The sequence below is a fragment of the Manis pentadactyla genome, chromosome 12, assembly GCF_030020395.1.
Source record: "Manis pentadactyla isolate mManPen7 chromosome 12, mManPen7.hap1, whole genome shotgun sequence".
Lineage (NCBI taxonomy): Eukaryota > Metazoa > Chordata > Mammalia > Pholidota > Manidae > Manis > Manis pentadactyla.
The window spans coordinates 53,419,548-53,432,312 of NC_080030.1; the positions used below are offsets into that span (position 1 = coordinate 53,419,548).

At 43.1% G+C, this 12,765-nt stretch overlaps 1 long non-coding RNA gene across 1 annotated transcript in view; it reads left to right on the forward strand.

Annotated features, from left to right (window-relative positions):
* The window catches only part of LOC130679933 (uncharacterized), a 71,202-nt gene that overhangs the window by 42,857 nt on the left and 15,580 nt on the right, over positions 1 to 12,765 (forward strand). The window contains exon 2 of the long non-coding RNA XR_008992928.1: positions 5,269 to 5,616. This is a non-coding gene — a long non-coding RNA (uncharacterized LOC130679933). The remainder of the gene's footprint in view (positions 1 to 5,268; positions 5,617 to 12,765) is intronic.

Genomic DNA, 12,765 nt, shown 5'->3' on the forward strand with positions numbered 1-12,765 from the left:
GTTGTTTTGGATTCATTACTCAAAACACTATATTCTAAATAAACCTCGGTAGCATCTAACTTCTCAAGAGGAGGTAACTGATGTTCCGTCACCAGTGTGGTCCACAGGTGGATACCTGCCCTCTTTTCCTGGCCTTCCAGGTGCCCCCTCCTGACACAATCAGAACCGAAGGGCCCCTGTACAGACTGATTTCAGAGACCAGATTCTATGCTCTGAGCCACCAGCCTAATGCAGGAGAAGGAGAAAGTGGGGACCTAGAGGAAGGGAAACCCCAGAGATCAGATTCCTCATTTGAGAGGCATGAACAAATGGTCATAGTCACAGTGCTTCCCTGGAGAATACATTTTTGAATCTGCTCGGCCTGTTCTAGCTGCTCCTCCAGTCACAGAGGGTGTCCCGGAGAGTGGAGCCACAGAGTAAATACTCTCAAATGTTTTATACAGAGAAGGAAGAAGGTGGGCTGTGTAGACTGTGACAAGCCTGGCTTTGGTGAAGAAGTTGAGAGGGTCCTAGAGAAAGACCTGAGATAAAGAAAGTGGGGTGTCCCAGTACAAGCTTAATTAGGGATAATGAGCCTCACTCCCCACTTTGTGTGTATGTGTGTGTCTAAGAAATGAGCTAGAAGTCCTGTCTAGAATTTTGTGAAGTCTGGAGAAAGCTGTATGATGTCTGGTGAGTAGCTCCTGCTGATAAGTGGCAAGGTCAATGGCCATCATAGTCTAAAATACTGAATGACCATTCTCAGCAACATTGAGCTTCTGTAGAGCTTTGCATGGAATTGCCTTCACAAATGCGTAGTGAGAGAAACTGGAGGCTGTCGTAACTATGTAACCTTTTAAATGATGATCTCTGAGCCTTGTCAATAGTACTATGCCCCGTAGAATAATAACATTCAATAGATCACAGTCCAGAAAATATTTTGCAGTTATATTCTAATAGATTGAACTTGCCATATATATATTGTGGCTACTAAAGAAAACAAACTGATTGATGAACTTCTAATCACTTTTTTTCTATTGGTAAACCAATACATAGCTTACAGATTTCTATTATTTCAGACTGCTGAATGCACTTAAATATAGAGTCCTAAGTAACTGAAATGTTTGAGATGAGGAGAGTGTAACTTTCACAGTAAAACTGAAAAAAACAGAACTATTCAGCCTCTTACCTCGGCTCCTGTGTTATGTGACTGTACATTCTTTGACCCTTATGTTTGAGATAACATAGTATTGGGTGTTTGCCATGAGCCAGGCATTGTTCTAAGTTCTCTACATGGATTCACTCATTTAATTCTCAGGAAAGCCCTGTCTGTTGGACGCCATTATTGTTGCAACTTTACAGATGGGGAAGTCCAAGGCATGGAAAGATGAACTGACTTTCTCAGAGACATATGTGTGTCTGGCATCTGTAAGACCTTCCCCAGGCTCACAGATTCTCTAGGATGACTCATGAGACTCAGCATGTAATCACACTCATAGTTATAATTTATTACTATGAAAAGACATAAAGCAAATGGAAAAGGCACATGGGGTTAAGTCAAGGGGGAACCAGGAACAAGCTTCTAAGAGTCTTCTCCCAGTGTAGTCACCCAGGATGTCCTTAACTTCCTCAGTGATGAGTTGTGACAACACATGAGAAAAGTGACTACTAGGGAAGCTAGTTACAGACTCAGCACCCAGCTTTTTTACTAGAGGCAGATCTCATAGGCAGCCTCTGCCCAGCATGTATCAGAATTCCAGACTCCCAAAAGGAAAGCAGGTGTTCTGCATAAATTGTACTGTTTGCCTAGTTTAGTCACAGGGAGCCACTCTTCTCAATTTGGGACATGGAAGGAACACTCTTGAAACCCAAGTTCCCAGATGCCAACCAAGGGCCAGCTTTGCAAAGAGGTCTTTCTAAGAACAGCAGCCTTGTTATGTCAACACTTTTCTGCATGTATGTCTACTAAGTGGAAGAGGTGAGTTTCCTTCACGGATAGATTCTAGAGGCTAAACCCAGAACTAATGTGACCTATGGACCCTCAGAGATGTCCAGCAGATATAGGTTTAGGAACCTGGAATTCAGAGAAGAGATCTGATTAGAGATGTCAAAGTGGGAATTGCTGAGTTCTAGTGATGTTGAAAGCCAAGTTCAATATGATGTGAATGTAGACTGACTAAGAATAAAAGGCCAGAGGACTGTGCCCTGGAGCACTCCAATATCCAGAGGTCGGGTGTGTGACCAGAAGCACAGTGTACACTGAGAAGCGATTGCATTCAGAGCAAAACTAAGAGGAAGTCATGCCTTACAAGCCAAGTTTCAAGATTCTTCTGTTGCAAGAAGGCAGAAAGGAAGAACGGATGCTGCAGGCAGATCCTACAAGAAGACTGTGAAGTAATGATCGAACTTGACCACGTGGAGGTCTCTGACTTTGACAAGAACTGCTTCAGTGGAATGGTCAGGCAAAGCCTGGTTGGAGCAGGTCCAAGAGAGCATTGGAGGTGAGCAAGTGGAAATCACAAAGTATTAAAAACTCTTTTAAGATGTTTTGCAGTGAAACACAGAAGAAAAAATGGGGTAATAGCTAGAGGGTACAGTGAATTTCAGAAGGTGTATAACATGGGAAGTATTACAGTGTATTTGCATGCTGATGAGACCAATCCAGTAGAGGAGGGAAACTAATGATGCATGAGATAAAGGGGATAATGGTGTCTAAAGCAGGTGAAAGGGGTGGGACATAGTGTACACGATTGCCTTAGATTAGATCGTTGCCTGTTCATGCAGAGTTATAGAAGGGGAGGCAAATTCTTTGGGCACAGGTACCGGAGGGTGGGTGGATGTGGAGGTGGCATCATGTGTGGAATTTCTCTTTTGGTTGCTTTAACTTTCATCTTGAAATGGGAAGCAAAGCCTTTAGCTGAGAGCCAGGAAGGGAAAGAATGTGATGGAGGATTGGAGAGAGAGGACAAGCTGATGACAGTTATTCAAAGGGTCACAAGAGTGATCTGACTATGAAAATATACTAGAACTGCTTGGACTGCGATGGACCTAAGGGAACCTCAGACCTTTGAGACCAGGAATTTAAATCAGACCAGCTGCCATGGGTGGGTAGTTTGTCTAGCCACATGCAGCTAGGGAGACAGAAGGGTGCATTTAACCACGACTGGGTTTTTCCAGGCAAGTGTAAGGAAGAGAGAAAATGGCATGGGCTCTGAGGGTATACGCAAGGGACTTCATCCACAGAAGGGAGTCAGAGTGTTGGGGGACAGAGCTCCAATTCATTCTTGGAAACTGGTGTAGCAGAAAGGTTGAAACTGGAGTGCTTCAAAAGCTATTTCCCTTCTATGTGTGGTATATTGTGCAATAAATACACAAAGGTACAAGTTTAATCCACAAAATACAGTCTATTGCTTATGTTGACCATAACTCACTTTTGTACTCATTTCCCGGTCTGGTGGCCAGTGATCCTCACTTTTGGAGACAAAGAACTAGTGAAAGGCTGCAGCAAACTTATCAGCTGTCACTGTCCACGTGCCCTTCAATTGAAACAGTCATGCTCTCAAATGACCCTGACCCTTTACAATCAGTACACCATTCTCTCTGCAAACCTGGCATCCACCAGCCCTGCCTTTATGGGAAACAGGTTTTGAAAGGTTTATTAGCTGTTCTCATTCAGGTGTGAACCCCAGTTCCACCCTCTCTAGTCCTGCACCTGCCAGAGAACTTTGTAGAGCTTCTCTGCTTCTTACTCAGCCCAGAGCCTCTTTTGAAACACAAACCTCTAGGCTCTTTTGTTCTTCCTTTACTGCAGGCTCTGGTGACTCAGCCTGCTTTCCTGCCCTTCCTGTCCCCTGAGGGCCAGGCCCCTCTTCTCCTCCCCAGCCCCCTCTCCCTCCTTTCCTTGTCATCTCTGAAGATAAGTCCTCAGGCCCTTTTGATTTTAAAAGATTGATTGCATATCACAAATATATAAGACAAATGACAAATATGTCACAGATTAAGAAAGCTGGCATAACACAGAGCTTCTGGAATCCCAACAAAGTCTGAATAACTACGATCCAATTTCCTGTCTGGGCTCCCGCTCCGGCCTGTGATAGTGACTTAGAAAACCACCCCGTCTTCCACTCTGTGCTCCTCTCTTTCTCTCTCACACGACTACCACACTCACAGCCCTTCTGACACTTCTGGTCACCAAATGTGTGTGGGGTTTTCCCACACTGAGCAGTTCTCTGTGACATCAGCTAGGCGTCCTACAATTTAACTCAGTTCTGACACTTCCTGGAGTTAGCTCAGACCCCACAGGCGAGGGGCGCAGCCCCGTGAGATTGCCCTTCCCCACCGCAGATGCCAATCACAAGTAGCAGGTTCCCAGGTTACCCACAGATTCTGTCTGATTTGGCTGCAAATTGGAGGTTCCCATGACCTCCTCCCCCTTGGCTTCTATAATTTGCTAGAGTGGCTCACAGTACTCAGGGAAACACTTATGTTTACCAGTTTAATAAAGGATTTGATAAAAGATACAGATGAACAGTAGATGAAGAGATAAATAGAGCGAGGTCCGGGTGGGTCCTGAACACAGGAGTCTCTGCCCCGTGGAGCTGGGGTGCACGACCTCCTAGGAGATGGACGTGCTCGCCAATCTGGGGGGCCCTCCAAACCCGTACTTGTGGGACTTTCATGGAGGCTCCTTCACACAGACAGGGATGGATCATTAACTCCATTCCCAGCCCCTCTTCCCTCTCTGGAGAATCGGGGATGGGGCGGAAAATTCCAAGCTTCTAATCACAGCTTGGTCTTTCTGGCAGCCAGCCCCCACCCAGCAGGCCCCAGACCCCAGAGTCATCTCCTTAGGGCAGAATGGGCTCCTATTGCTCTTATCACTTCAGAATTTACAAGGATTTCAGGAACCTCTGTCAGGTTTCTTATTATAAACCATGTTCAGAGGTAGGTTAAATAATCACAATACCACAGATGAGGAATGAAAACTTCTGCCTTAGCTAATGCCCAGAGCTGAACTCACCATCAGCAACAGGAAGGTCCCCGCCTCCCCCAGTGTCTCCTAAGGGCCCCTTGTTCAAGCTTTAAGGGTGATCGCCCACCGGAGGTCAAGAGTGGCACCTCGGAGGCCCTCAGTCATCACAGCGCCTTTTCCCATGGGACCCTCAACCAAGTTGTTTAAATTCTCTGGACCTAAATTTCCTCATCTTTTGAACTGGGGAAAATAACAGATTCAGTGTCTGTATGTGCTGGAAACTTAACATTAGTTTTCTTTCCCTTTCCTTTCTCCAGGAGCCATCAAAGTTACTCTGAAATGACCTTCCCAACATGCAAAATCACAACATTGAACTCCGAACACAGAGAACCACAGAACTCGGGGTCAGTTCCCCAAACACGGAGAGAAAGTGGATGCTTCGTGCCGATGAAAGCGACCTGAACCAGACTTGCAGGCATTCCCCAACTCCCATTACCTTCAATATTTGTGCCCAAGGAAGCATCCTGTCCCTCCATCTCTTCTCTAGGAAGGCCTTGGTGTTGGTCGCTGGGATAACTGGATTTGGATTCCCTGGCAGGGGGCCCAGAGTCTTCCTCACACTAAGATCCTGTCTTATTTCACAGTTGCTGAAAACCTGTTCAGAGGTAAGTTAAATAAATATTTCTGAGCCTTTAATATGTAGTAAGCAAAATGTCTGTAGCCCCTACCCTCTTGTAACAGGAAAAGTAGAGATGAAAAAAATGAATGATCAGCCTGACGATTGTTACAAGAGGAGAACTAGAGGTGCACAGAAAAAGGGACACCAGCCCAGTGCTCGAAAGAATCACGAGAAGGCCGATAAAAATGGGACATAGGGGCTAGAGAAGTGAGAATCTGATTCAGGTTGGGGACTTCAGACTTTGATGTGAGGACAGTGGAGTCCACCAAAGGACATTAAGAATGGTGATATGATCAGATCTGTATTTTAAAGAGATAATCTGGCTGCAGTGTGGAGACCACAGTATGTGTGTGTAGGTGGGGTTGGGGTGGCTGGCAGGTGGGCAGTGGGTGTGGGGAGCTGAGGCTGGGGAAATGGACGAATTCCATTTTAGATCTGCAGAGTATGAGGTCCTAGCATCCCTTGAGGGGATCCAGACTGCTTAGAACTTTTATTAAATGTCAACTTTTTATCTTGTGTAATTCTCCTGCTGCAATAAGGCAATTGACCTGTGAACAAATGCTATCATTTCACTGAACAGTTTTGACCTTTAAAGATATCTTGCTCACTTCTTGTATTGTTTTCTGTCTTTCCAAAAGTGTTTGATTTTTGGGTACTCATCTAGGCTCACATCACATGATGACTTTATAAGGCATTTGTCCTGTGCTCCTACAGTAGATCTTGAATCTACAAGGATAACTTGAGAGAAAATAATTCTGAATATTCAAAACTGAGACTTTCCTTCTAAAAATTTAAAACATGCCATAGGCCCATATAAAAGGTTTTTTTTTTCCACCCCTAGATTTAGAGTTTTCAAGACTCAGTTTGGGAACAAAAAGTTTGCCTGCTTCCTGGGAGAAATCACAGGCTTTGGTAATGGGGAGACATGTAGTGTCCGAGAGGCCTGAGCTTTGGGCTCCAGCTATTAAACCATGAAGTAAGATAACGTCTATTCTTAGTTAACGAGGGCGCCAACTGCACAGCTGTGCATTTTCAGGTATTTCAATAATTCTGAGTTCTGCATTTATCCGACTAGCTGACTACTTCAACTTACCGCAAGATGGCAGCAGGATGTTACTGTAAAAAAGCAGGTGACAAATTTCTTTCTCTGGAGCTTAGAAAGGTAAAGTCTAGGAAGGAGCCATAACTGAGAGTTTTTCTTCTTGCTCCTATAATTGGAAAGAAAGGAAGGAATAAATGTGGAAGGAAGTACCCAAGGAAGCAAAGAAGGAAAGGAAGTGGGATGGAAGAAAGGAGGGTGGGGGAGGCCACAAGAAAGGAGAAGTCAGAGAACAAAGATTTCACAAACATTCAACTAGATTATATTTAACTAAAGAAAAGAAAATTACCCATCAACTGATGTAGGAAATTTCCGAGAGAGGAAACCAGTGCTGTAACCACCTTTATTCACAGCCTTGATGTGTAAGATAGGCATTTGACCTTCTTATAAAGGCAATTGTGTCTTTGGGAAACTATGAGAATGAATTTACATTGACAAAGGGTTCTAGTCCCTTTAAAGGAAGCATTACATTAGCATAATTATCAACTGGTATTTGAGACCTACTTTATCTAGTATCATTAGAAGAGGTTGTTCACTTTACTTTCCATGCTTTACTGGTATGGGGAAATGAGAGAGATTACTCAAGAAGAGAATAATCAAGCACACATTGGCAGGCGTGCCTTGATGTGATAGAAATGAAAGGTTGCTGCCAGCTCAGTGCTTCTAAGAAGTCCTGTGAGCCATGAATTCTTCCAGAGTTGGCTCTTCAGTTATCTACTGACCACCTGCTACTTACCTGGCCTACTGCTGATCCCTTTCATCTACTAGCCCTCTCCTCTGTGTAGTGGATTTGGCAGAGTGGGGAGTTCTGGAAAGGAAGAGATCTTAGGAATGGTGATTGACTTAGGCCTGGAGATCTTAAGATTGAAGTATCTTAGCCTTGGCACTAATGACATTTTAGGCCAGATAATTCTTTTTTGGGGGGCAAAGGTCTGTCCCATCCATTGCAGGATATTCAGCAGCAGCCCTGGAAGTACCCACTAGATGCCTGTAACATACACCTTGCTCCAGGTGTGACATCCAGAAATGCCTTCAGACATTGCCAAGTGTCTCCTGGGGAACAAAATTGTCCTTACCTCCCATTTAAGAACCTCTGCTTTAGATGAACTCTAACTGCAGGAATAAAGGAAATCCTGGAAGTTTTGTTCATCCTGCTGCTCATGGGCAAAAGTCATATTGAATCATCAGAGATAGATATGTGTGTTCTTCGGCTTTTTGTTGGAGATTTCCAAATATTAAGTCTGGTCATAAAAAGCCCTTATTAGAGGCAGGATAATGTTTTGCATACAAAGAGAATCAATAAATATTTACTGCAAATGTTCTGTTGAGCAAAAATCCATACCAGGCACTGTATGGCATACATGCAATAAAAGGTTTTTATGGAAAAGAAAACAATGTTCGTTGAATCTTTATTATGTGACAGACATTTCTTCTATCCATTGAGAATGTCAATTTTCTATTTATCTCATATGAACTTTGCAAGATCTGTATGAAGAAATACTATTTGCATTTTATGGATGAAGAAACTGAGGCGGAGAGAAATTCAGTCACTAGCTCAATGTCACATTAATAGTAGGTGGCCAAGGTTAGATTAAAACCTGACTTTTCTATCACAAAGGACTGCATATGCTCTATTATGAGATACTAACCCTTGAAGACCTTAAAATTTAGTTAAGGGAACAATGCACATACGAAGGAAAAGTTTCTAATGTCAAAAGGTGCTAGATGATCTATCTCAAAAGCCATAAGAGTTACAAAACAAATTGCTGTAGACCAGAGTGATCTCAGAAATTATTAGGACGTGATAGGTCTTGATCTGTGTGTCTTTACAGAATGCAGGGTTGGAGAAATGGAATAGAAAGATGGGCAGGAATGGCTCCACTGTAGAAAGGTGAAAACTTTTGAGGAGCCAGAGAACTGCATAAGGGTGTTGAGAGAATAAGGTAGAGATGGCTACAAGGAATGGAAGATTCATGCTAAGAAAGACAGGTAATATAGATTGGAAAGGGAGGCTGGCACAAATGACCGAAGGCCTTGAAAATAATCTAGATTAAAAAAACTGGCAAGCCAAAATAATGGATTTTGTTCAACTCAGAGTCATCAAAATTGAGAAATTTGAAAAAACAAACAAAAAAACTTGGATTTCTAATATTCTTGAATGTAGCAACATTGGGCCTACATTCCTAAATCTCAACTTGTGGTGAAGCCAAGAAGGGGTTGCTGACTATAACGGGGCACGGGCTCTCCAGTTCACCAAAATCCACACCCTTACTCTTGCTTGACTTAATTATCTGTTTATCTTCTCTAAACAGTAGAATTTGCCTGAATTTAGAAAGGGGTGTTTCAAAAAAAAAAAAAAATTAACCTGATAAAACCAATTACAGATCTACTGTTTCTTCTAATAATTCACTAGAAATGGAAGTCAAGAGCTAGTCCTTCATTCAACATTTTCCCATAGATCTGAAGATTCTTATTAGTGTTTCCTTTTCTTCCTGTCTTCCCTACTGAAATCACCCCTGGTTGCTTAGCCTCTTCCAGTAGCTGCACCCTATGGACTTTTCATCATTGTTGCTTGATGCTGGAGTTGTTAGTTTTCACATCTTTGTGAACTGTGAGCACCAACCTGTAGACCTCAGCACTTATGCCATTTCTGTTACTTGTGCCTGGTTTGTGACAACTCAATACAACAACAAGTATTTTCAGGTGCCTACCATACTGTGTTCCAGCCACTGTTTCCTGAGTGTGGGTCCTCACTGAATAACAGACAAAAAACAAGAGGATTAATATTCTAGTGGAAGAAACACACAATGAGCCATCAATGTAATAAATAAATGATGTATGTTGGAAAATGACATGGAGGGGAGAAAACAGTAGAGTGGGATAAGGGGTTGGCAATGGGGATTGTGATTTTAAATAGACTGGTCAGGGTAGGCCTCAATGAGGTGACATTAGAAGACTTTAAAGAAGTTGTTGTGGGAAATGACTTTCATGCAATGGGGACCTCCAAGTACCAGGTAAGCTCAGTGGAAAACTATAGACCATATCAGAAAGTCTATCATGGACCAGAAAGGCTCACAGGCCAAATTAAGATGTTCAAACCATACAGGTTATCGAATCAACTTAAAACACATACAGAAGAGCAAACAGAAAGAAATGGTATAGGTTAACATACTCAAGATAAAGTATAAGTAGGTAGAAGGTTCATACTCCATGAATCCTGGTTATGCAATATTAATATGTTTTCTATGCCCCAATCCCACTAGCCTTCTAACTCATGGCGAGGTTGTAAGGACTGGACTTGAACTTAACTCAGGGACTCAGCAGACAGAAGGTGCCTGGGGTCAACACACACTTGCTCTATCAGAGACACTCAGGGAAAAGTAGTCTTGGCCAATAGCTGTGGCTCCTACATTAGCCTCTTGAGCAGCTATGAGCCTTTTCTAGGTCTCTTAGGCAGAAAACACACGGAGTCAGAGTGGGGACCGTAACACATATCACCAGGGGTGGGGTGGCCAATTGAAGATGGCATAGCTGTTAACCTGGAGGTGATGTGATCAACACCTCACTACTAGTCCTTCCATCCCTTTTTGTAGAAATAATACCCTTAATAGTTTCATGCTTTTAGATCGTATATGTCACTCATGTCTATCTTTGACATGTCTCATTAGGACCCGTACTGTATTTAACATATCTTACAGTTTGTATCCATCCCACTGTTTTTCTCATCTTTCAGAGCAGAATTGTATATTCTCAAATAATGTAGCAAACACATGTCACAGTAGTGAAGGAGTTAGCGATGAGGATGTCAGAGGGAAGAGCACATGAGTCAGAGTGAGTGTGCCTATGGCCGCCGTAAGAGTTTTGTCTGTAATACTGACACGAATCCATCCTTTGCCAAGTTAAACTGTCAACTTTACTTTTCCATCCTCTAGGAATTACCCTTTACTCACAAGTAGGAGGAAAATCACAGTAGTGCAGTGTCATGAAAGTCAGCAAGAGTTTCAAAAAGAGGTCAACTGTATCAGCCATCGCTGAAATGACTTTGATAAATAGTAGACTATGGGGGACGATGAGAACAGTGTGGAAGAAAAGGCCATTTGAGTTAGCAATGAATATGTCACTGGTGACCTTCAAGGGATGGGTTTTGATGAAGAAGCCAGGGCAGAAGTCTGAGTGCTGGTGTTACAGAGGAAACGTGTGGGGAGGAAATGGATGCATTACTTCCTCAGGCCCGGTGACCTTTGTACCTCACAGTTGCTAAAATGAGAAAGCCCCCCTTTCTCCGGAGGACTGTGGCCCTGGCAATCAGGCACTTCCCAGCACCGCCCCACAGACCCAGTTCCCATGTGTCAGCGTGCTGATGAAAGTATTTCCAGCAAAGTCAACCAGATTCTTTGAAGGGCTTCTGAGGTTGCTCATTCAAGTGAGTCCTCCTGCTCACTATTTTCTTTTTACCCTATGAGTGGAGGGAAAGGTGAGATTAATAATTCTATATATTAACTGATCATTTTTAGTACCTAAAAATCTGTCATTCTGGCTCCAGAGTTTATGTGTATATCCATCCATCCGTCCATCCATCCATCCATCCATCCATCCATCCGTCCATCCATTCATCCTCTTCCTGATAGGTGTATCTATGAAAGACAGGCCTTCCTTCCCATGAGGCTAGTTTGTCCATCTGTGTGGATGGGCTCCAGTCCCTTCCCCACCCAGTCCCTTTCCTCCTCCTCTGTTCCCCCCAGAGAACTTATAGGGCATGGAATCCCTTTTTAGTTCTGATCTCCAAGTTCTCCCTTGGCTGAATAAATCCAAGTTCTTTCTTTCTGTTCTCAAAAATAACACCTCTCTCCACTTACACCTGTAGACATCATTCTAGGTCTCTTATTTGCTGAGAACAAAGGCCTTGGTTGCAACATCAATGAAAGCTTGTATCTGTCCTTGTCATTCCACTGAAGTGCTGCCACTAAGGCCCAGCCATACCCACTGCATAACACCTTCATTTATTCATTAGATTTTATATTGTAATTGCCTATTTTCTTTTGTGTCCTACACAATAAATAAACTAAGATCCTTGACAGGAAGACAGGTTCATATTTGCCTCTGTCTCACCAGCATCTAGAGAAATCTCTGGCACATATTAGACATTCAGTGTTTGTTGGATTAATGAATGAGTGACTAAATGAATAAGTTCTGTTTGCGACCTCTTTTACTTTTGACTCAGTCACGTATGTCCTCCTTTTTAAAATACTCAGATAATATTTTCTCTAGTTTTCATTCCAACTCTCTGTCAACTCTTTTGTGGCTTCTTATCTTTAAATAACGCAATTTCCTAGAGGTCTATCTTTGTTCTTTTTTCAACATTATCTGCTTTGCCTGAACAAGCTCATCAATAGCCAGCAGCTTTAATTTCAAATTTATCTACACCCCCAGTATTAACCTCACTCCTGTTCTTCACACCCATGCATCTAGCTGCCTATAAACCATCTTCATTTAACTATCTCGTAGGGACCCTAAGTATGTAAGATAAAACACTGAACTCGTAACTCCTGTCTTAGTGAGTGGCTTAGCCATCCATTTAGACGTCAAAGTAAGAGCTTTGGGAATTTTCCTTGAAAGTTCGTTTTTGCTCCTCTGTCTCATTTAATCAGATATGAATTCCTTTAGATTAGGGTCCTAATCTGTGTCCTCTCTCTCTCCACTTTTCTTGTCATATTCTGGGTATCATGGTCAGATATGAAGTTTGTTGGGGCAGGAATACTGAGTTCTGCCACCCTCCTCCTGCAACCCCCCCTAAACACACACACACACACACACACACACACACACACACACACAGAAAGAGAGACAGAGAGAGAGAGCTGTGATCACAGTTAGGACATTACAAATACTGGGTTCCAGGCCTTCTAGCCATCTGTGAGCCAAAGCTATTGGCTTCCTCCCTGCCATCAGAGAGAAGGGACAGGGAGGGAGCACTGAAAAACAGGACAAGACTGATGATGAAGGCTATCCCTCCCCACCCGCCCACTCCCATCTGAA